General features: G+C 45.5%; 1 protein-coding gene across 3 annotated transcripts in view; it reads right to left on the bottom strand.

The window, feature by feature from the left end:
- FOCAD (focadhesin) overlaps positions 1 to 25,229 on the bottom strand; it is a 364,090-nt gene that overhangs the window by 250,411 nt on the left and 88,450 nt on the right. Inside the window, exon 1 of one of the 3 annotated variants that reach the window (XM_073542694.1) lies at positions 19,443 to 19,570. The exons of the other annotated variants lie outside the window; for them this stretch is intronic. The gene's annotated coding sequence lies outside the window, so the exon portion shown is untranslated. Of the gene's footprint in view, positions 1 to 19,442; positions 19,571 to 25,229 lie in introns of those variants that run through there. 3 annotated transcript variants of the gene reach the window in all.

The raw sequence follows: 25,229 nt of genomic DNA on the forward strand, positions 1-25,229 counted from the left end.
TATATATATATATATATATATATATATATACACACACTGCTGAAAAAAAAATAAAGAGAACACCATTCCTTTTGCAACAAGCTGTTTGTGTTCCCTTTGTTTCTTTGAGCAATATATATTGTAGGGATTCTACTCACTCAGGTGCAGTGGGAGACAATCAGGAGGCAGGTTCCTTTAAAGTTCATGAGGATTACTGCATCATAAACCAGCACATAACAAAAGAGATAGCCTTTAGCTTAGGCAAAAAGAGAACACAAATGTCCGTTACTTCAGACTCAGTCCTGGAGCCTCAGCACACACAGGAGGCTTGTCCCTCCCCACATACAGCCTTGTCACCATAGGTCCTTGCAAAACATCAGAAACAGAATGATATTAATTAGGGCTTACATTACAGAGCGCACCCATCTCTGAGCCACATACCTCCCATCAACTATACAACCCTTAGCCACGCCACAATATATATATATATATATATATATATATATATACACACACACACACTGTATTTACACACATAACACACATGCAGGACCATATATATAATAATATATATGGGTAGTTCTAAAGAGTTGACTGAATTTCCAGTAGACTACAATCACAGGATGCCAATGCAACAAGTCAGCTCACAAAATTATTGCGCCCCTAAATATTCAAACATCAACAGTAAATGGTATTATTGAAAAGCGGAAGCATATAGGAACCACAACAACACAACCAACAAAGTGAAGAACAGATAAAGTTACAGAGTGGGTTTACAGAGTGCTGAGGAGCATAATGTATAAAGTCTTCAAAGCTCTGCTGTGTCAGTCCACACCTCCTCTGACATGGACATCAGCACAAAACCTGTGAATAGTAGTCTAACGTCAGGGATTTTAATGGCAAAGCAGCTGCATTCCAGCCTTACATCACTAGGCACAATGCTAAACATCGGACAGAGTAGCATAAAGCATGCTACCACGGGACTCTGGTGAAGTGGAAACATTGTTCTGTCCCCACGAGGCGAATGGAGGTGTAGTTAAATGGGGTTGGGAGAGATTCCTACCTTCCGTTTCCTCAATGCAGAGCAGACAGGACCATTGTTGCTGTTTTGCTGTTCATGCGTCCGGAGAGAGGATACACACCAGATATTGTTAAGTCCAGACTTGTTTATTGGAAATCTGGACATACAGCATATGATTGGTAATGCAGTACTTCTCCAGAAATGCAGGTGTAATGACCAAGGTGGTACAGAAAGATGCAGCAAGGTGAGCAACGGATTTGTATGTGAAATTATGGTAAAAAAAATGATGCCTTTCACAGCCTGGTAAGCGTGTCTCTCCCAGGAGAAAATGAAACTAGTAATGGCCACCGGCAGGAAGAGAAGGACTGACCTGACCTGGAAGTGGAAGGCATGCACTAGAAATAATTAGCTGCAGTCTGCTATACAGAAAAAGGACAGCAGGTGGCAGCAGACCAAATGCAAAACTGAACACAAAGAATGGTAACATAACAATCTATATAAGCATATAGTCATAACTTTAGATGGAACAGCACACTCCCCGTCTGAAATTCCGTAAGAGACTTCACTATATTGATGTTTTTTGTTTAAGTAAAGTTCAATAACCTAGAAAGGAAACACAAATATGCATGCAACAATAACAACTTCAAAACGAGGTAGATGACAGCTCCTGAGACAATCCAATGAAAACCCATCTTCGGATCGGAGAAGCCGCACTAGGCCAAACTGTCTCCGACCCAACGGTAATCCAATGGACGAAGTAGTAGGGTAGTGTTCTGTTCATGGTTCATCCTAGCGGAATGTCCTCAATTGGTAGTATCAATACGAGCTTGTGGATTGGCCTCTGAAATGTCTTAGGCTCGCTTTTCCTAAGGACCTTCCGGACCCTACCGTCTTGACTAGGGAAAGTCTTTGTAACGATTCCCATAGGCCAGTCGATTCTTTGGGCTTGTTGATCTTTCATTAGTACCACGTCTCCTTCTTTCAAGTTCGGTTTATTCTGTCACCATTTTCTTCTTCCTTGGAGAGTCACGAGATATTCCTTTCTCCACAGGTTCCAGAAGTAGTCAGCGAGGTACTGCACACGTTTCCACTGTTTCTGGTAGGTGTTTGCGTGAGTAAACTCTCCACTAACTGTTAGCGGGTTCCCGATCTTTTGGGTGAGAAGAGTAGCTGGCGTAAGAATGGTCGGTTTTTCGGGATCCATGGACACTGGGACAAGTGGTCTTGAGTTGATTATGGCAGAAACTTCAGCCAGAAGAGTAACCAAGGTCTCATGCGTAAGCCTTGAAGAGTTTACATCCATAAACATAGAATTCAGGATGTTGCGTGAGATCCCAATCATCCTTTCCCAGGAACCTCCCATGTGAGAACTATGCGGAGGATTGATGATCCAGGTGCAACCTCTTTCTGCCAGTTGATCCTGAAATGGCTTGATCTCAATATCCTGCTATCGACATGCACCGATGAAGTTGCTCCCGCGGTCAGACCTCAACTGTTTCACCGGTCCTCTGATCGCTAGAAACCGCCGGAGGGCGTTGATCAGGCTGGATGTGTCCATAGACTATTACCTCTATGTGGACGGCACGGACACTCATGCAAGTGAATAGTACAGCCCATCGTTTGCTGCTGGCATGACCACCTCGAGTTCTGCATGCAGATACCATCCATGGCCCAAAGACATCTAGGCCAAAGTAGGTGAAAGGCGGTTCGGCACTCAGTCTGTCAGAGGGCAGGTCGTCCATTTGTTGATGTACCTGTTTTCCTCTGGTTTTCCGACATTGCACACAGCGATGTAGTGATCCTGCTACACGTCTTTTCATACCTATGATCCAAAGCCCTGCAGACCGTAACTTGACTGCTGTGATCTGCCTGCCTTGGTGCTCGGTTTTTTCATGAAAGTGCCGGATCAGTAGATCAGTGATATGATGTTTAGTGGGAATGATGCAAGGATGTTGCTCCGAAGCCGCAATCTTGGCTTGATTTAAACGACCACCGACTCTCAGCAAACCGAAGCCGTCCATTACTGGATTCAAGAGGGCAATTGGGCTTTTCAGAGGGATCTGCTGTTTGTGGTGTAGGCATTCCCATTCAGTACTGAATACGCTCTGAGGGACGTAACGTATTATATGGGACTCACAGTGAGAAATGTCCTCAGCAGAGTGTGGTTTACGGCAGACGTGCCAGCTGTGACAGTCTTTGTCTCCAAGTGAGTTGTGATACGATCTTGCAATGTGGACTAACCTTGCTATAGTCTTGACGAGTCTCATCCAATTGGAGAAGCGTTCAAAGCGCTGGCAACCGAGGCTGGAGGTTGGTTTAGTGTTCGTCGCCAAGGCACTGACCTCGGAGCGGACTTCTGGATCGCCATCTGGATCCTGGATGCTGAAGACTTCCTGGCCACGTTCACTTCCCTTCTGTTCCAACAGAAACTTAGGACCTGAAAGGCAAGAAGAGTTAGCAAAGGACCTTATAGACATAGGTCTAGTGGCATCTGTTCCATATTCGGACTCTCCTTCTTGAGCGGTTCTCCGCAGGCCATAGGTTGCCACTCCGGGGAAGGGCTGTTCCCGAATATGTGCACCCTCATGCGATATTCCACCATCTCTTTGCTGGAGTCATTGTCCTTGTACTATAGGAACCTGAGGAAATTCATATGGTCCTCTCTGACTGTGAAACAGTGGAACATCTGTTCAATGTCGGCGGTGATGGCAATGGGCTCTTTCCGGAACCTCATCAACATTCCTACTAGGTTGTTTGTAAGGTTAGGACCCGTGAGGAGGACATCGTTGAGAAATACGCCTTGATGTTTGGCGCTTGAATCAAAGACAACTAATTTGCTTAGGTTTCCGTGGGTGATATACTCCGAATGAGGGTAGGTACCAGCACTCCTCATTTTCATTTAAGGGAGGCACTGGCTCCGCATGGTTATTCCAGAATATCTTGCTCATAAAGGTGACAATGTGTTCTTTCATCTCCGGTTTGTTGCCAAGTGTGCGCTGGAGAGTTGAATCTGGACAAGGCTTGTTCATGATTGTTCGGGAGTCTTACCCTGGTAGCTCGGAAGGGTAGGGGAAATACCCAGTGATTGATCTCGTCCTTAAAGAACTCATTGTCCATTATCCTGACAAATTCCTTGTCTTCCATTAACGGGGCTACTTTGTTGTCATCCTAAGTTGTATGAAACACTGATCTTTCCAAATCGTCTGCATAGGGAGAAGGAATGACATCAGGCAGCTGTACTGGATCTGGAGGCTTCTCTTTCACATCATAGTGATGAGGGCATGGCTTGCAGAAAGTAGTTTGTCCGTCTCGGCGTACGTAGGTCTTAAAGGCGTTGACCCTTGTTTGGTCCAAGCACACATTTCCTATGATTACCCACCCCAAGTCGAGTCTCTGTGCGTAGGGGGCATAGTCAAGACCATTGCACTGTTGGCGGACCTTATGTATCCTTAAATTGTCTCTGCCGAGCAGAAGTAGGATTTCAGCATCTGTGTCCATAGGTGGGATAACACTGACTAGGTGCCTTAGGTGTGGTTGGTGGAACGCAGCTTCTGGGGTAGGAATCTCATCCCTTTGGCTGGGTATTTGTTCGCATTCGATTAGCGTAGGTAGGGGTATTTCTACGCCTCAGTTGACAGAAGCAATGAAACCTTGTGCCCTCCTGCTGCTAGTCTCTATGCAGCCTGAGCAAGTGTTCAGAGTATAGGGCGTTGCTGGTCCCTTGATTTCAAAGGCTTCAAAGAACTTAGGTCCAGCTAGGGATCGATTGCTTTGATCGTGAATAATGGCATACATTTTTACTGCCTTCTCTGGTTGCCCTTCTGGATAAACTCCGATTAGGCATATCCTGGCACAGCATTTATCACTTTGGCTCTCCCCACATACCTCTGAGCATGAGCAGGAGACAGCCGTGGTAGAATTGGCATTATTCTGTGGCTCCCCGCCATGGCTTGTAGCCGGACTAGAGGTAACTGCGACTGCTGGATCGCTGGTGGCTGAGGTTGGATGCAAAGCTGATGGGTGTTTGTCACTATGACACTCTTCACACTTAATGGCAGATTTACAGTCCTTGGCCATGTGTTCTGAGGCGCAGCACTTGAAACAAACCCCAAGTTCGCTGAGGATTTTCTTGCGCTCCTGCATGGTTTTGGACCTGAAGCCTCTACATTTATTCAGTGAGTGTGGTTTTTTTGTGAATGGGTCACTCACGATTGAAAGACTTATCTCTCGATGGAATAGTGTACTGTTTATCAGCAGTTTCTGCAGGTGGTGGCAGGTTAGTCTTTCTGACACTTATACTGCTCCTCAAGTCCTTGTGTCTATGTGAGACGCTTTCATACCTTGATGACGGTGTTGCTGGAGCTGTAGTGTTAAGACTCCAGGCAGTCTAGGCTAGGGTCGTTCCTCATTTGGGTCTGTTCGTCGACAAACTTGCAGAACTGATTAAACGGAGGAAAGGTGACATCATGTGACCTTTTGTACCTGGAAACGCATACTGCCCACTTCTCTTGCAGACTATGTGGCAGCTTTGAGACGATTGGGTTCACCCCATGGGCAGTGTCCAGGTAGCATAATCTGGACAGACGAGGGTCTCTCTTTGCGAGTTCCAGTTCCATAAGCAGATCGCTTAAGTCCAGAAGCTTGTGGGCTTCCTTAAGGTTGATCCTTGGAACATTCTGCAGTCTCTTGAATAGGGACTTTTCTATGGCTTCAGCGCTGCCATAGGTTCTTTCGAGTCTCAGCCAATCAGCAGCGAGACCTGCTTCAGCTTGCCCCACGTAGACGGTCTGAAGACTCTTGATATGGTTTGTGGAGTCAGGACCCAACCATTTTACCACGAGGTCGAGCTCCCGTTCTGCAGATAGATTGAGGTCAGCAATGGTGGCCTTGAAGGTTGCTTTCCAGGCTCTGTAGTTCTCTGCACAGTCGTCAAACTTTGAGAGGCTGGTGCTGATTAGATCTTTGCTCACCATAAACCTGGCTAACTCGGGCATATCCGATCCTTCACTCCTTGTTACCATATTAGCTTGTGTTGCCTCTCGGGCGTATAAGCTATGTGGCGTGGAAGGGTAAATTGTTCCCGGGTAGAATAATGTTGCTGCAGGGTTGAGCTGTGGTTTAACCTCTGGAGATTTTGATGACTGCGGCTTGAACTGTGGAGATGGATTGGAATGTGTCTTGTGATCGTCTTGTAATGATTGCTGCACCTGAGGGGACACATTATGGCATTGGTCTTGGGTCTCTGCAGATGCTGTGGGTAACACTGGCACCGTAAGTTGGGCTGACTTGGACGTTTACACATTGTTGGGCTGAACGTCGCTGGAGAAGGTGTGTGCTGCAGATATCTGTTTTTGCACGTAATCACTGGTACGGACAATTGGGTCCTCTTCTTCCAGTGGTGGTAGGCAAATCGGGTTGAGGGTTTGATTCAATGCTTGCTCGAGTATTTTTACTTCAGCTAGCGCGATTTCTTCCTCCATTTCTGTTTGAAGAATCTTTGCCCGAGCCTCTGCTTCTGTTTTCTTTTCTGTGTAGGAACGTCTTAGTTTGGATCGCTCTGTGTTTAAACGGGCCTCTAGGATTCTGTCGCTGAGGTCTGAAGTCCTTGAGCAGGATGATTTGTATGACCGAGAAGAGTGTCTGGATGAGCCTGACATGCGGGATCTTGAGTCTCGCAGATGAGCAATACGGAGCTCCGCTTTATCTTTGGCGTCTTGCACGGCGGCGTCCCTTTCTCTGTCTGTGGAATCTACTTTGCTTAACTCTGATGAGGCTTCATCAATATTGGAGTCTTTTAGGAAGGCAACGTACCTTGCGGACAGTCTCTTGTATCTTCCGCGTGCCATGTCTAGCCGTTTTATAGTATCCTGTAGACTCGCTGCATCATTTTTGTGGCGTTGGATGCTTGACATGAGGGAGGTGACTTGTTCCCATAGGTCGTCCAGGTTGTCATTGAACTCATCCCTTGTACTGTGATAGTTTTTGACAACCTTTATGGTTGGTTTGACAGAGCGTCTTGGTCGTGAGTCTTGGTCTGTTTCTGAAGCTGGTTCTGTTCCCCCCTCTTCATAATGGACAGTATCGGGTGGTATTTGCTCTGTTTCAGCAGTGGGAGACTGTGCACTGTCTTTTTCGGCCATTTTGATTTAAGGTGCACTGTCTCTTTAAGAAACTGAACTTTTGAATTGGGGGCTGGAAATCGCAGTGCAGCTTAGTTAAGACGTCCTGACGAGATCCCCAATGTGTTTTTAGAGAATTGTGGGGTTTTGCAGTCCGACAATCTGCAGCAATGTTGTATAATATGCAGACAGTCTCTATGCACAATGCGGTCTGGGGTGACGCTGCAGAGTTTCTTAGCAAAGCAGGGCTGCAGTATGTGAGCGGGCAGACGGGTTAAGATATAAGGGTGATTTTTTGCCGGGCTTCAAGGCAGTTTTTTGACTGTTCTGTCCCCACATGAGGCGAATGGAGGTGTAGTTGATTGGGGCTGGGAGAGATTCCTACCTTCCGTTTCCTCGATGCAGAGCAGACAGGACCATTGTTGCTGTTTTGCTGTTCATGCGTCCGGAGAGATGATACACACCAGATATTGTGAAGTCCAGACTTGTTTATTGGAAATCTGGACATACAGCGTATGATTGGTAATGCAGTACTTCTCCAGAAATGCAGGTGTAACGACCAAGGTGGTACAGCAATGTGTGTGCAGCAAGGTGAGCAACGGATTTGTATGTGAAATTATGGTAAAAAAACTGATGCCTTTCACAGCCTGGTAAGCGTGTCTCTCCCAGGAGAAAATGAATCTAGTAATGGCCACCGGCAGGAAGAGAAGGACTGACCTGACCTGGAAGTGGAAGGCATGCACTAGAATTAATTAGCTGCAGTCTGCTATACAGAAAAAGGACAGCATGTGGCAGCAGAGCAAATGCAAAACTGAACACAAAGAATGGTAACATAACACAATCTATATATGCATATAGTCATAACTTTAGATGGAACAGCACAAACGTGCTCTTTGGAGTGACAAATCACTTTTTTTTTCTTGCAGTCTGATGGACAGTGTGGGCTTGGCGAATGCCAGGAGAACGTTACCTGACTTACACTGTTATGCTAACTGTAAAGTTTGGTGGGTATTTTGGATAAACAGTATGGGAACAGTTTGGGAAAGGCCCATTTCTGTTCCAGCATGAATGTGCCCCAGTACACAAAGCAAGGTCCATGAGCACTTGGAAAAACTTTACTGGACCACATAGAGCCCTGACCTCAATCTCATCAAACATTATAAGCCAGGTCCTCTTGTCCCACATCAATGCGATATTAAAAATGCTCTTCTGGATAAAATTTCGACACGGAAATCATAACAAAAGCAGGAAGTAGCTACCAAGGAGACACCTAAGGTGGACGTCAGGAGTGGACAAATATGAGAACATTAGTCAATTCTGGGATACATCATTTATTTGTGGTCAGCAATAACAAAAGCCTAAAAATCAATGCTCCATTGCATTAGCTACCCAGCTGCAGACCTTTGTCCTGCCACATTGAACAATCACTTAACCACTTCACGCCACGGCCATTTTCCGTTTTTTCCCCACCTTCTTCCAAGAGCCATAACTTTTAAGTCAATATGGCAGTATGAGGGCTTGTGTTTTTTGCAGGACAAGTTGTACTTTTGAATGATACCATTATTTGTGTCACGATCCATTTTGGATCTGTGTCTGTTTGGGCTTCTCAGATATAAACTTTTTTCCTTTCAGGCCATCGGGGGTTAACGTCAGTTTCTTCCCCCAGTGGCCGCTGGTGTTACTACATGTTTAGTTAGTCTGCTGGTGGTGACCACTCCCACCTTCCTATATAAGGTCACCTGGTGCATCAGCTGACTGCTGGTTATGACAGGTCCTTTTTGGATACCAACCGTGGTGAAGACTGGAGCTACCAGGTGCAGTGGTGGTTCCGCTTATCGGGAGCAGTGGTGATGCTGCTGAAAGCTGAGTTCAGGAGCCTTAATCTGCTGCATGGTGCATTGGCAAGCAGAGAAAGCCAAGTGTTGTTTTGTTTAACCCTGTCTGTTGTTTCTACTCTTGGTGTTTTATTAGTGCCGCGGTGGGACCAGTGTCCGCACTTACCAATTCCCTAATGAGGGACAGGTGCAGGGTAAGTGAGGGACAAGGTATCCTGCTCGGCGTCGGTTTGAAAGAAGCCGTATAGGGACGTCAGGTTAGTCCAGGACTCAGCCGCAGCAGAGTGCAGGTGGCGTCTCTTTCCCTGTTCCCTGTAGCAGGGCCCACCGTTGTAATTGTTTCCCTGATGTCCCCTTGTTTGTCTTGTTGTTTGGTGACCGACCGGTCGTCGGGTCGCGCCACGCAGAGCCAGTCACATATTGTGACAAATCAATTTGATCCTGGAAAGCGTATAAAAAATTCCAAGTGTGTTTGAAATTGCAAAACAATAGTGCAATTTCACAATAGCTTTTTTTTTTTTTTGTCTACCATGTTCATTAAATAGCAAAACTGACTAGGCAATAAGATTCTCCAGGTCAGTACAATTACACATACTAAGCATACATAGTTTAAATTTAATTGGTAAAAACGAATTCGGGAAAAAAAAGAAAAAAATGTTCTTGTGTCGCCATTCTCTGGAATATGGGGCTGTATGAGAGCTTATTTTTTGCACCCTGAGCTAAAATTTTTACGGATACCATTTTGGGGTAGACGTTTTGATCGCCACTTATTGCATTTTATTGCAATGTTGCGGTGGCTAAAAAAAATTATTTCTTGCTTTTCGATTTTTTTCTTTCATTACACAGTTTACAGACTGGATTAATTTATTTTCAATTTTGATAAATTGGACTTTTATGAACGCAGTGATACCAAATATGTGTATTTTTTATTTTTGTTTTATTTTTAACGGGGCAAAAAGGATGTTGATTTGAACTTGTGGTTTGTTTTTTCATACTTTTTAAAACTTTATTTTTTCACTTTTTACTGTACTTGTTATGTTAGTCTCCCCCCTTGGGGGACTTGAAATTGGGATCATGCAATCGCTTGTGCTATACATAGCAGTGCATTAGCAATATATTGCCCAAATCACGATCTCCTATGAACACCAGGCATTCACAGGAGGATCGTAATGATGGGCACAGAGGTCTTCAGCAGACCCCCGGCTGTCATGACAACCCATCGTCACCACGCCATCACGTTACCAAAGTGGCAATAGGAGTGTGGAATGCCATACTCCATGCCGGCAAGTATTAAATGCCGTTGTCAGAGATTGACGGCGGGACATAACAGGTTAATAGCCATGAGCGAAACCCCCAGGCTGTTTGGAGCACCTGTAAATCAGCCATCATGTGCAGTGAAAAACAAATAACTAAGACAGAACAAAAGAACTGAAATTTGTCTTCTTGCAAACACATTTTTTACAGTTCTCTGAGCTCTGCTGAATTGCAGCAATATTGCAACCTTGTCTGTCTGTGAGATGGAAGCTCAGAGGAACCTACAGATGTGTCAGTAATCACACACAGCTCGGCAGTGAGATCAGGAAAGCAGAGAGAGGCAGAGTTATCTCCAGGCAGCGCCTCCCCATAGCCTGGAAGAGGCATATGATATGAAACACACTTGTATCACTCTTCAGCAGTCTATAGCCTGTATGCCCATATTAAAGGGGTTGTCCATTCCATATCGCACTCTGTGTGACTCCAGACTTATGATTTCCCCCAGCACACACTGATTCGCTGGTTTCTGAGCCTGGACCGGAGGGTATGTAAGAGTTAGGCATACGATCAGAGCCTGTCCAGTGGGTGCAGCCTTGCACCATATACATGTATGGAGCAAAGCCACACCCTCTAGTCGTTCACATCACTAGTCCAGGCACTGCATCACTCACTAAAAGTGTATGGAGCGAGGCGACGTCCACCAGACCGCCTCTGGACAGGAGTATGTTTAGCTCATACAGAAACCAGCGAATCCCCGCAGCGCACAGTGTGTGCACTGGGGCCATTCATAAATCCGCAGTCACACAGAGTGACTGCAGACTTATCAATTTGGATCGGACAACCCCTTTAATAATCTAGATAGGCCAAATGTGGTGACAGGTTACATTTAAAGTCGAAAACTAGGGGTAATAAGAAATTCTGAAGAAGTGATAACACGGAATATATTTGTTTCATGCAAAAAACAAGTCCATCATACAACCAAGAGAGAAATAGTTGTGTCAAGTTAATTGTTAGGAAGAAATGATCTGGGTTTTCATGCTGTAAACACCAGCTGTGGTCTGCCATCACGTTTGTGTTCCATCTGACTTGATACCTATGTTCCATGGTCCTAACTTCTTTGTGAAAGCGTTCTTGTTCTTCACACATAGCTCCAAGATTAAAGGGGAAGTAGTTCAGATTGCTATGGAGGAAATGCAATTTGACATTCATGCTTGCTCCCAGTCTTTGAAAAGCAAATCAACAAATTTTGAACTAAAAGGTTGCAAATTGTCTCTTCCAAGAGGAAGAGGGCTAGAACTCTAGAGCCATCTATAAGAAGAAGCAATTCTAAAAGTCAGTGTCGACTTTTTAACTACCCTTGTCACATGACTTAGAATAAAAGCAAAAAACAGAATCTCAATTTACAGACACTGCTTCTGGGTACTGCCCCTCATCAGTGCAAAGTGTGAGATCTGGTTTGGCTGGGTGCAAGGTGTCTGACCGATATCAAAGGGGTAACGTTTCTCATTGTGGACAGTGACATACTTAAATGGTCGACATTGACTTCTAGGATTGCTACTTTCTACAGGTGGCACTAGAGTTCTAGTCCTCTTCCACTCTGAAGAGACAATTTGCATATTTCCCAGCGGAGCATTGCGGCTTTAAAGGGAAGGTGCCATCCCAAAAAAAAATTTTCAGTAATTGAAAAAATGTAAAGAATTAATGTTTACATTTTCTTAAAAAAATATTATCATTTGTTTTTAATTTTGTAAAATATGAAAAATAATTTTAAAAAGTTTGGCATTTCCACTTGTTAACACTAGGGGGAACAGATACTGAAATTTGGCACAAAAACCTAGTGTACAACTAGCTCACATTACTGTCCTGCAGTAATTATGAATTGAAAGGAAAAATACAGGGCGCATCCACTGTGTAAAATCCGTATCAAAAAACACATTAACAGAGAAAAAGGAAGGTGCTCACCTATTGGGGTTGTGAGGAAGTCACAACACCCATAAACACATGAGAAGCAGCAGCAAGTCTGCACAGGGTCCTAGGACAAATTTGCAAAAACGGCGTGAAAGTGCAATGAGGACTGCGCTTGCTTCTGGTGGAGTACAAGGTTCTTTATTCAGCCAACGCGTTTCCTGAGCCTACTGGCTCACTTCATCAGGGCAGATGAAGTGAGCCAGTAGGCTCAGGAAACGCGTTGGCTGAATAAAGAACCTTGTACTCCACCAGAAGCAAGCGCAGTCCTCATTGCACTTTCACGCCGTTTCTGCAGTAATTATGGGCGTACAGTGTCCATGATGTTTGATTTTGATATATGATCATGCCCTAAAATGGACACTGTATGGGCGGAATCTGCTGACATGGGTGTGGCGTCACACCTCTCCTCCCCTACTGGGTGCTTGCTAAGGGAAAAGAGAGGATGACATCTAGGAACACAGTGAGCAGCCATTTTGATGGGGCCTGCAAAGTTATACTGACTGTCTTTTCATGTAAAGTCTGGATCAGAACAGGTCATCAATCAGCAGAAATGTTTCCTGGATTTCTGTGGAGCAGACAAGCAGACGGTCCCTCCATGTGTATAAAACACAGCGCTCTATGTACAATCCCTGGCACCGACCAGGGCGCCCCCCACAAACCAGCACACTGCTCTCCTGAAATAGCACAGAGTATTTCAGGAGAGCAATATCACACGGGATAGGATTAGATACATGGCTCAGCAGTCAGTATCACACAGGAGAGGATTAGATACACGGCTCAGCAGACAGTATCACACAGGAGAGGATGAGATACACGGCTCAGCAGTCAGTATCACACAGGATAGGATTAGGTACATGGCTCAGCAGACTGTATCACACAGGATAGGAATAGATACACGGCTCAGCAGACAGTATCACACAGGAGAGGATTAGGTACACGGCTCAGCAGTCAGTATCACACAGGAGAGGATTATATACACGGCTCAGCAGACTATCACACAGGAGAGGATTAGATACACGGCTCAGCAGACAGTATCACACAGGAGAGGATGAGATACACGGCTCAGCAGTCAGTATCACACAGGATAGGATTAGGTACATGGCTCAGCAGACTGTATCACACAGGATAGGAATAGATACACGGCTCAGCAGACTATCACACAGGAGAGGATTAGATACACGGCTCAGCAGTCAGTATCACACAGGATAGCATTAGATACACAGCTCAGCAGTCAGTATCACACAGGAGAGGATTAGATACACGGCTCAGCAGACAGTATCACACAGGAGAGGATGAGATACACGGCTCAGCAGTCAGTATCACACAGGATAGGATTAGGTACATGGCTCAGCAGACTGTATCACACAGGATAGGAATAGATACACGGCTCAGCAGACAGTATCACACAGGAGAGGATTAGGTACACGGCTCAGCAGACTATCACACAGGAGAGGATTAGATACACGGCTCAGCAGTCAGTATCACACAGGAGAGGATTATATACACGGCTCAGCAGACTATCACACAGGAGAGGATTAGATGCACGGCTCAGCAGTCAGTATCACACAGGAGAGGATGAGATACACGGCTCAGCAGTCAGTATCACACAGGATAGGATTAGGTACACGGCTCAGCAGACTGTATCACACAGGAGAGGATGAAATACACGGCTCAGCAGTCAGTATCACACAGGATAGGATTAGATACACGGCTCAGCAGTCAGTATCACACAGGATAGGATTAGGTACACGGCTCAGCAGACTGTATCACACAGGATAGGAATAGATACACGGCTCAGCAGACTGTACCACACAGGAGAGGATTAGATACACGGCTCAGCAGACAGTATCACACAGGAGAGGATTAGATACACGGTTCAGCAGTCAGTATCACACAGGAGAGGATTAGATACACGGTTCAGCAGTCAGTATCACACAGGAGAGGATTAGATACACGGCTCAGCAGTCAGTATCACACAGGAGAGGATTAGATAGACGGTTCAGCAGTCAGTATCACACAGGAGAGGATTAGATAGACGGTTCAGCAGTCAGTATCACACAAGAGAGGATTAGATACATGGTTCAGCAGTCAGTATCACACAGGAGAGGATTAGATACACGGTTCAGCAGTCAGTATCACACAGGAGACGATTAGATACAAGGCTCAGCAGTCAGTATCACACAAGAGAGGATTAGATACACGGTTCAGCAGTCAGTATCACACAGGAGAGGATTAGATACACGGCTCAGCAGTCAGTATCACACAGGAGAGGATTAGATACACGGCTCAGCAGTCAGTATCACACAGGAGAGGATTAGATACACGGCTCAGCAGTCAGTATCACACAGGAGAGGATTAGATACACGGCTCAGCATACAGTATCACACAGGAGAGGATTAGATACACGGTTCAGCAGTCAGTATCACACAGGAGAGGATTAGATACACGGCTCAGCAGGCAGTATCACAGGAGACAGTATTACAGATATGCCCACACTGGTGAAACTTCCAGCCCCCCCCCCCCCCAATTATACACTAGACCAGTGGTCCCCAACCTTTTTTGCACCAGGGACCGGTTTCAAGCAAGACCATTCTTCCATGGCCCGGCAGGGCGGGGATGGAGCTTTGGTCATAAGGGGGCGGGGCTATGGACATGGTTGTAGTGTAGAAGTGCATACTTATAATTAAATAACATTTATAATGTGACTCAACTCACCATAGGTTTTGAATAAGTGCTCCATCACCCCCTTCTCCCCATCATTGCCTTCACCCCATCACTCCCTTCTCCCCATCATTGCCTTCACCCCATCATTGCCTTCACCCCATCATTGCCTTCACCCCATCACTGCCTTCTCCCCATCATTGCCTTCACCCCATCACTCCCCTCTCCCCATCATTGCCTTCACCCCATCACTGCCTTCTCTCCATCATTGCCTTCACCCCATCACTGCTGTCTCTCCATCATTGCCTTCACCCCATCACTCCCCTCTCCCCATCATTGCCTTCACCCCATCACTCCCTTCTCCCCATCATTGCCTTCACCCCATCACTGCTGTCTCCCCATCATTGCCTTCACCCCATCACTCCCCTCTCTCCATCATTGCCTTCACTCCATCACTGCTGTCTCTCCATCATTGCCTTCACCCCATCATTGCCTTCAGCCCATCACTCCCCTCTCCCCATCATTGCATTCACCCCATCACTCCCTTCTCCCCATCACTGCCTTCTCTCCATCATTGCCTTCACCCCATCACTCCCTTCTCTCCATCACTGCCTTCACTCCATCACTGCTGTCTCTCCATCATTGCCTTCACCCCATCACTGCCTTCTCTCCATCACTGCCTTCACCCCATCACTGCTGTCTCCCCATCATTGCCTTCACCCCATCACTCCCCTCTCCCCATCATTGCCTTCACCCCATCACTCCCTTCTCCCCATCATTGCCTTCACCCCATCACTGCTGTCTCTCCATCATTGCCTTCACCCCATCACTCCCCTCTCTCCATCATTGCCTTCACTCCATCACTGCTGTCTCTCCATCATTGCCTTCAGCCCATCACTCCCCTCTCCCCATCATTGCATTCACCCCATCACTCCCTTCTCCCCATCACTGCCTTCTCTCCATCATTGCCTTCACCCCATCACTCCCTTCTCTCCATCATTGCCTTCACCCCATCACTCCCCTCTCCCCATCATTGCCTTCACCCCATCACTCCCCTCTCCCCATCATTGCCTTCACCCCATCACTCCCTTCTCCCCATCATTGCCCTCACCCCATCACTCCCCTCTCCCCATCATTGCCGTCTCTCCATCACTCCCCTCATGGTCTTCTCCTCATGTCCCCATCTCCTCCAGGGCCAGGCTACACAAACACAGACCAACACACACACACAACACACACAACACACAGACACATACACACACATTATACATACACACACACACCACCTCTCTCCTCTCACCTGTCCGCAGCATCGCCCGCGCTTCCTCGCTCTGACACAGCAGCGGCCGCGCTCCACTCTGTGTCAGTCAGAGACAGGAAGCGCGGGCGGCGGGCAGGAAGCTGGACGGGTCCTTGCAGCTCCGCTCCTGCTATTCCCTCTTGCAGGCAGCGGAGCTGCTTGGATCGCTCCCTGGCCGCTGCTAAGAACTGCTGCGCGCCGCCCCAGCCCCCGCTACGCCACTGACCGCCACTGGCTCCCCTTGTGTCCGCGGACCGGCAAGGGCACTGCAGCGGCCCGGTGCTGGGCCGCGGACCGGCGGTTGGGGACCCCTGCACTAGACTATGGGCTGTATATGTCATTGTCCTCCTCAGACAGCCATGAAAGCTGTCATAAAAAGGAAGGTGTCAGATTACCAGAGATCACTGGGGCTGTGAGTGGGGAGGCGGAGACAGAGCAGGAGGACAGTGGAGCTGGAGCAGGAAGCACAGTGCAGAAAGTGGAGCTCAGCAGATAGCACTGGGCTACAGTAAAATGGCGCCCAGCCACACCTACAGCAGTGAATGGTGCAGCCCACAGGGGCGTGCCCAGTTCCCTGCTAATGAGGCTGCATGGTGGGGTCGGGAGCCGACCGCAGTCTCCTATGTCCAGGGACGGCCATATTTGCAGACTGTACGAGTCCTCCACAGATCTGCAAATCAAGATGGCAGCGCCCAGTGGCTACATTAAAACATTATTACAAACAAACCACAAATCCTGGTTAGTACAACATTTGCTTTAACAACATGTTTTGTTACTTACTCTTTTTTTGCAAATTATATAAAATTGCGGCACCTTCCCTTTAAGTCTCCTCATCTCGGCACACTTAACTAAAAGGTTATAACTCTCGACCCTAAAGTTGCCAAGAAAATCTGTAATCGCGTCAGAAAAAGCAAGCTAAATTTGCTGTGACTTGTAAGCTTCTTGAATGACTGAATGGTGCCATCGGTTTTCATGCTGCTTACAGTGGGGCAAAAAAGTATTTAGTCAGTCAGCAATAGTGCAAGTTCCACCACTTAAAAAGATGAGAGGCGTCTGTAATTTACATCATAGGTAGACCTCAACTATGGGAGACAAACTGAGAAAAAAAAATCCAGAAAATCACATTGTCTGTTTTTTTTTCATTTTATTTGCATATTATGGTGGAAAATAAGTATTTGGTCAGAAACAAAATTTCATCTCAATACTTTGTGATATATCCTTTGTTGGCAATGACAGAGGTCAAACGTTTTCTGTAAGTCTTCACAAGGTTGCCACACACTGTTGTTGGTATGTTGGCCCATTCCTCCATGCAGATCTCCTCTAGAGCAGTGATGTTTTTGGCTTTTCGCTTGGCAACACGGACTTTCAACTCCCTCCAAAGGTTTTCTATAGGGTTGAGATCTGGAGACTGGCTAGGCCACTCCAGGACCTTGAAATGCTTCTTACGAAGCCACTCCTTCGTTGCCCTGGCGGTGTGCTTTGGATCATTGTCATGTTGAAAGACCCAGCCACGTTTCATCTTCAATGCCCTTGCTGATGGAAGGAGGTTTGCACTCAAAATCTCACGATACATGGCACCATTCATTCTTTCATGTACCCGGATCAGTCGTCCTGGCCCCTTTGCAGAGAAACAGCCCCAAAGCATGATGTTTCCACCACCATGCTTTACAGTAGGTATGGTGTTTGATGGATGCAACTCAGTATTCTTTTTCCTCCAAACACGACAAGTTGTGTTTCTACCAAACAGTTCCAGTTTGGTTTCATCAGACCATAGGACATTCTCCCAAAACTCCTCTGGATCATCCAAATGCTCTCTAGCAAACTTCAGACGGGCCCGGACATGTACAGGCTTAAGCAGTGGGACACGTCTGGCACTGCAGGATCTGAGTCCATGGTGGCGTAGTGTGTTACTTATGGTAGGCCTTGTTACATTGGTCCCAGCTCTCTGCAGTTCATTCACTAGGTCCTCCCGCGTGGTTCTGGGATTTTTGCTCACCGTTCTTGTGATCATTCTGACCCCACGGGGTGGGATTTTGCGTGGAGCACCAGATCGAGGGAGATTATCAGTGGTCTTGTATGTCTTCCATTTTCTAATTATTGCTCCCACAGTTGATTTCTTCACTCCAAGCTGGTTGGCTATTGCAGATTCAGTCTTCCCAGCCTGGTGCAGGGCTACAATTTTGTTTCTGGTGTCCTTTGACAGCTCTTTGGTCTTCACCATAGTGGAGTTTGGAGTCAGACTGTTTGAGGGTGTGCACAGGTGTCTTTTTATACTGATAACAAGTTTAAACAGGTGCCATTACTACAGGTAATGAGTGGAGGAAAGAGGAGACTCTTAAAGAAGAAGTTACAGGTCTGTGAGAGCCAGAAATCTTGATTGCTTGTTTCTGACCAAATACTTATTTTCCACCATAATATGCAAATAAAATGAAAAAAAAACCAGACAATGTGATTTTCTGGATTTTTTTTTCTCAGTTTGTCTCCCATAGTTGAGGTCTACCTATGATGTAAATTACAGACGCCTCTCATCTTTTTAAGTGGTGGAACTTGCACTATTGCTGACTGACTAAATACTTTTTTGCCCCACTGTATATAGCCATAAAATTCAGACCACACCAATTTTTTACTGACTATTTAGGGTATGTGCACACGTTGTGGATTTGCCTGTGGAATTTTCCACGCGGATTCTTCCGCTCTTGGCAGAAAACGCTGTTGAAAATACACGCGTTTATGATGCGCTTTTGATGCAGATTTGCAAGCTAAATAAAGATATATTATTTAACAACAAAAAAATTGTGATCTCATTTCTTTGTCCAAACTCCTCTTTTACCTACTCCATTTAATAACCATAATATCATTACATACCAAATATAATGCTTACACATACAAAACAAATATAACTGAATATAATTATATATACACATATATACTGTATATATTTATATATATATATATATATATATATATATATATATATATATATATATATATATATATATATATATATACATATATATATATATACACACACACACACACACACACACACATATATATATATATTTTGTGAGGTAGCACTGTCATTCAGTTAGGGAATCACTCGCTTGGCAGCGAATAAAACCTCCGGCACCGGGTTTTCATAAACCATAACACAGTCCATGCGGTTTATTCCTCCATCATAAACCCACAGCAGCAATATACAACAGCTTAGCGTCCATTACAGAGCTTCACTCTGGTTATCCTGTACTCACACAGGTTATGCAAATGTCCATTGCGCAGGCTCTTCAGCCCCAGTGTTATCTCACCCGTCAGTGTTCCTCATGCGGCTTCACCATCCCGCACACGTTCGTTCCCTCCAGGAAACTCTCAGGCACACATCGCCATTGCTCACAGCCACCTCACATGCTGTGAGCCAGGAGACACCTCTCCTAGCGGGACCTTCCGCTCTGGACCAACCAGGTCCCTGTATTCACCACCTGTGACCTACCCTGGCCACCATATATGGTCTGTAGCCACACCCACCGGGTCACATGACTATGACCTCATCACAGGTCCTTGACCCACTCTCAGTCTTTTACTATAGTGTACTAAACACACCCCCTGGGTGGGTTTGTAGTTAACTAGGTCTGCCCGTCTCCCTAGTTACCTGGAGACTTCTCCCTGACACACTGAAACAACACCTCAGCAATATCACTGCTGATCAATACACACATCAGTCTCCATCTCAAGGCCCTGTCACACTAAGCGAGATCGCTCACGATATCACTGTAACGTCACCGATTTTGTGACGCAGCAGTGATATTGCTAGGGATCTCGCTATGTGTGATACTTACCTCCGACTGGCTCCCCTGCTATCGCTAATCACGCGAGAACGTCCTGGGCCGTTTCTCGTCAGCCGCTTCCTGCTGGCGCCGACGAGCGAGGTGTGGACGCGGGCGGGAGGACGTCTTCATCTCCGCATTTGACAGTAAAGTAACGACCGCTGATACGTCGCTGCTGGCAGCTCACTAGCGACCATTTAGCGATGAACCAGCGATCCTGACCGGGTCGTATCGTTGTCGGGATCGCTGGTGCATCGCTAAATGTGACGGTACCCTAACAATGCAAAGTGAGTGCTATTTAAAGATCATCAATCATACAGGTATTTACAAACAATTAGATAATATACATTGTGCAATACATAGTTTTACAAAACATGAATAACAATCAAAAAGTGCATTTATGGTGCAAAGTGCAAAAGTGCCTCAATTGATGAAAAGATATTAATCTCCGCTTAAAAACCATTAATATCTAGTAATGTCCTATAATTTCAAATCAGCGGCAGCTGTATTAGCATACAAATGAGCATGACTCACCCCATAGTAACCATTGTAATCGAGCCATGTATCGGCGTCTCACACTGCACAATGCGCAGGACCGGAAGTCCAGCTTGTAAACATCACATTAATCCCACTCATGCGCACTGGCACACTATCAGTGTCGGCGCCATCTTTAATGGGGGAAAGAAATACAGCACAAGTCTGTGTGCATCTTTTGTTTGATAAAAAATAACATCATCTGACAAAATTCAGATATATAGGCGCACCAATAATAGCGCAACAAATCAAAATAAATTCAATAAAGAAAATAATAAATAAAAAAAATAATAAAAAGATGAATGCAATGCCATTTTTGTAGCCTATAGCAAAAGGGACTCACGGTAAGTGGATTCATCCATGTAGGTAATAGGGACACCTCCCATTAGCTGGGATAGGTAACCTACACCTAAATTGGGGAAGAGAAGTGGTGAACCTCACTAAAGGCCCCACACTCCACCTCTCCCAAAAAAAATGGATATTTTGTTCCAAAAAAAAGTTAGTTCAAATCCCAATATAGGCACATTAACCACAAAAGAAAAAATATCATAGAAATAACAAAAGAAAATTTTAAACCAGATTTTGCGCATATAACATGTTTTTATTGAAAAATACATAAATTTTGTTTTCATTCAAAAGGGGAGTCATGCATTCCAATATCAGTCTGCTGCCGCATGATCTGAAAAAAACAAAAATACAAATAAAATACCTTAAAAATACAACCCAGAATCATAAAGAGAAACAGTAGCTCATAGAGGAATCTATTACAATTGGCTTATAGAGTAATCTGTAGCTTGTAATCAACATTTAAACCAAAAGGTTTTAGTGTGTTTAATTTTTTAATCCATTGTAGCTCCCTAATCTTCAATAATTTAATTCTATTTCCTCCTCTTCTCAAAGGTGGAATATAGTCTATCACTCTAAACGTCAGATCCTTTTCCACATGTTTAAAATCTGAAAAATGCTTCGATACCGGTAGATCTTGTCTCTTTTATCTAATGCTGTGTCTGTCTATGTTGATTTAATCTCACTTTCAATTCGCAAGTGGTTTCACCCACATAGTACAAATTACATGGACATTTTAAAAGGTAAATGACAAATTCCGAAGAACACAAAAAAATGATTTATTTTAATTTCCTTATTAATATGCGGATGTTGGAAGGAACTGCCTTTTTCCATATATGTGCAATACATACAATTAAGGCTGGTTTCACATTGGCGTTTTTGCGCGCAGCGCACCGTGCGCATGTGCACTGCGCCCCTATGTTTAGCATGGCGTGCGCAGTGTTTTGCGCATGTTAGCGTTTTCGTGCGCATGCGTTTTTTTTGTCTGTTGCGCCAGGCGCGCCAGACGCAACATGTTGCATTTTTTGGTCCGCCCTGTCTCGGCAAAAAAACGCATGCGCACGCTTGCGCACGGAATGCGCAAAAAACCCCCATTGGCGCCTATGAGAGCGCATGCGTGCGCATGTGTTTGCGCACACTTGCGTTTTTTTGCGCATGCGTTTTTAAGGTCAACACGTCTGGAAAGTTGTCTAGACGCTAATTAAGCAGGTGATAAAAAGTTTGAGTGGGCGGTGGAATTCACCAGTACTCTGGAGAGTAGAGAGCGAGCCAGACACAATCAAATTTTCTCCACAAGAACCTGCTGATAATGTAAGTATAAGGCCTGTTTCACACTTCCGTTTTTTTGGTCCGCTAAAAAACGGATCCGCCGCTAAAAAAACGGATCCGCGATTTTTTCGCGGATCCGTTTTTTTTTTTTCCCATAGACTTACATTTGCGGCTACCGCGGATCCGTCAAAAAAATGGATCCGTTTGCGGGGAAAACGGCGGATCCATTTTTTTAGCGGACCATCCAAAAAAACGGAAGTGTGAAACAGGCCTAAATACCTATATGTGTGCCTGAATGTTGAATTAAAAAAGTTCAAAACTTTTCTATGTACTAATTTCTCTTTATTTTTTCCAGCATGTCTTCTTCATCTGAAGAGTTCGTACCCGAGACTGGGCACGAGGCCGAAGAATCGAGTACCATGCTTCCCTATGGATAGTTAAAAAAAAATGTACACATGTGGCTAATTTTTTTTATTATTTTTCAGAGCTCATCCTCCACCACGCCACCACGCCAGGAGGAACGGCAGGAGCAGCAGCAAGGCCAAGTGCGGGCGGGAAGACGGGATGTAAGTACAGAATGTTTAAATTTTTGGGATAGCTTAATTTCTATATGCAATTTTTTTTGGGAAACCGTATTGTTTTTTTTTTATATTTTTTTTATTATTGAAAGGTTTTTTTTCATTTTTATGAGTATTTTTGGGTTTTTGTTATGCTTGTGGTTTTAGTGTGGTTTTTTTATTATACTTACAGCAACTTTTTTTTTTTTTTTTTTTTTTGGTTTTTGAAAAGGGATTGAAAATGTTTTTTCGGTTTTTTTAATGTATTTTATGTGTTTTTTGGTGGGTTTTTTTTTTAAATAGCATGGCTTGGTATTTTTTTTTTTAATATTTTCTGCAATGTGTACTTTGCTGGTTTTTTTTTTTTTGGTATTTGAAAGGCATTAAAATAACCGAAAAAAACATTTTCAATGCCTTTCAAAAAGCAAAAAAAAAAAATCCAGCAAAGTACACATTGCAGAAAATATTAAAAAAAAAAAAAAAAAAAAAAAAAAAAAACAACAAGCCATGCTATTAAAAAAAACACACCAAAAAAAACATTGAAAATGTTTTTTCGGTTATTTTAATGTATTTTGTGTGGGGGTTTTTTTGGTGTGTTTTTTTTAATAGCATGGCTTGTTTTGTTTTTTTTATATTTTCTGCAACGTACTATGCTGGATTTTTTGGGTATATGTAATTTATTTGTATTTTATTTTCATTCATGCATTTATTTTTATATTTCAATGTATCAAAATTTTTTTTCTTTATTTTCTAGGCTCCACTGCGGGAGGAGGAGCTCGTCCTGGACAATGACGAGCTCATTCGTCTAGTCCAGGAGCGAGTTCCGTTGTGGGACACCCGTCACCAGCTGCACTCGGACAGCGTGGTGATCCGGCGGCTCTGGAACCAGGTGGCCGAATCGCTGATGGATGGCTGGGACAACGCGACTGCCAGGGTCCGCAAGGAGTTTCGTAAGTATTTCACTGCAGTGTGATGCAGCAGTGATCTTGGCCGTGATCACACAACTTGGTGTGATGCTATTAACCCCATGGAGTTTCTAGCATCACACACAGTTAGGTGATCACAGCCTCCAGCGCATTGTCTTTAATTTTTTTTTTTTTTTGTGTTTTATTGTTTCCCTACAGTGAACAAAGTCAGAACCCGTTGGCGCTCGATGAAGGACCGCTTCAACAGGGATATCCGCCAGGAGAGAGAGGTTCGCAGTGGTGCTGCGTCAAGGACCGGCACGAAATACCGGTATCATCGTGCCATGGCCTTTTTAAGACCGGTCCTTGCCTCCCGAACGTAAGTATATTCTAGTTGTATTGTGTTTTATTCTGTGCTTTTCAATTCCACAGGACTTGGCGATTTTTATGCTATGGTACTAATTTCTTTCTTATATTTTCACAGCACCTGGAGCAGCACCCTGCAACCTGGCTCCGAAGCGGTCCTTCATCCAGCTGCCACGGACCCCTCCCAGCCATCCATCAGCGACGAAGCACCTTGCAGGTCTGGACCACAGTCATCTGGAGACCAGGAAGCTGGTCGCTCAGGTGTTCCCCTGTCACAGGTCTCTGCCACTGGTTTTGCGGGCACTTCCCGCCAGCAGCGACAGAGGGCCTCGGACAGGCCTGCCATGCCAGAGTTCGTTCAGTTGAGCTCGGTCTTTCAGAGTAGCCTCAAGGCACTCTCTGATAGACTTGATAGCGGGTTCCTCCTTTTGGACCAACGCTTCAAGTCTATCGAGGGTCGCCTTGAGCGCCTGGAAGCCGACCTCGCCAGACCAGCCCAGCATTTTTACACACAGATAGCTCGGGACTCGGCGGAACACCTTACCCCTGAACTCCAGTTAACTGTCATGCAGGCCTGCAACAATGCTTATATGCAGGCTATGCAGCAGACTCGGTATATGCAGCAGTCAGCGGTGGCATTTCCACCAGTGCCACCGTTGACTCGTTATACTGCAATACCGACATCTGCTGCATATCACTGCACGGCCACCACTGTTCCAAGCTTCGCCAGACCACTGCATACCACCCCAAGTCCGAGTGCAGCTGGACTGTCACCCGCCATCTCCATGCCAAGCGCTGCTCCTGCCTGGCCCACCACTGCTGCCGCCACCACCACAGGATGGCCCGTCACCACCCCTGTCTTCAGCGCCACCAGCACGAGGACCACCCCTGCCTGGACTGCCACCACCACGGAGCATCAGCAGACGGGGGACCCGCACTCGATATTTGCGGCACCGACCATAACCTCCACCACCACCAGCATGCAGCACGATCCTGGCAGGCGGTCCCCAACCACCATGCGGTCCCCCAGCTCCAGGCGGTCACACAGGTCACGGGGGTCCAGTATGTCCTCCGGCACAAGACGGGAAGGCAGCCGCCGAAATCGGAGGGAAAACAGCAGGAGGTCTCTCACCCTCCCTCCTCCCTCACCTCCCACTTCCCAAATTTCCTTACCTCGCCTCCCTTCTCCCACTTCTTTAATTCCTCCCTCCCCTCTAACCACAACCTCCACCAGCCATTCCTCATCCCTCCACACCCCCCAATTTCCACCATCCTAAATAAAAAAATTTGTTAAT

Source organism: Dendrobates tinctorius, unplaced genomic scaffold (assembly GCF_039654945.1).
Source record: "Dendrobates tinctorius isolate UK_male_01 unplaced genomic scaffold, ASM3965494v1 ptg000128l, whole genome shotgun sequence".
In the NCBI taxonomy this organism is placed as follows: domain Eukaryota; kingdom Metazoa; phylum Chordata; class Amphibia; order Anura; family Dendrobatidae; genus Dendrobates; species Dendrobates tinctorius.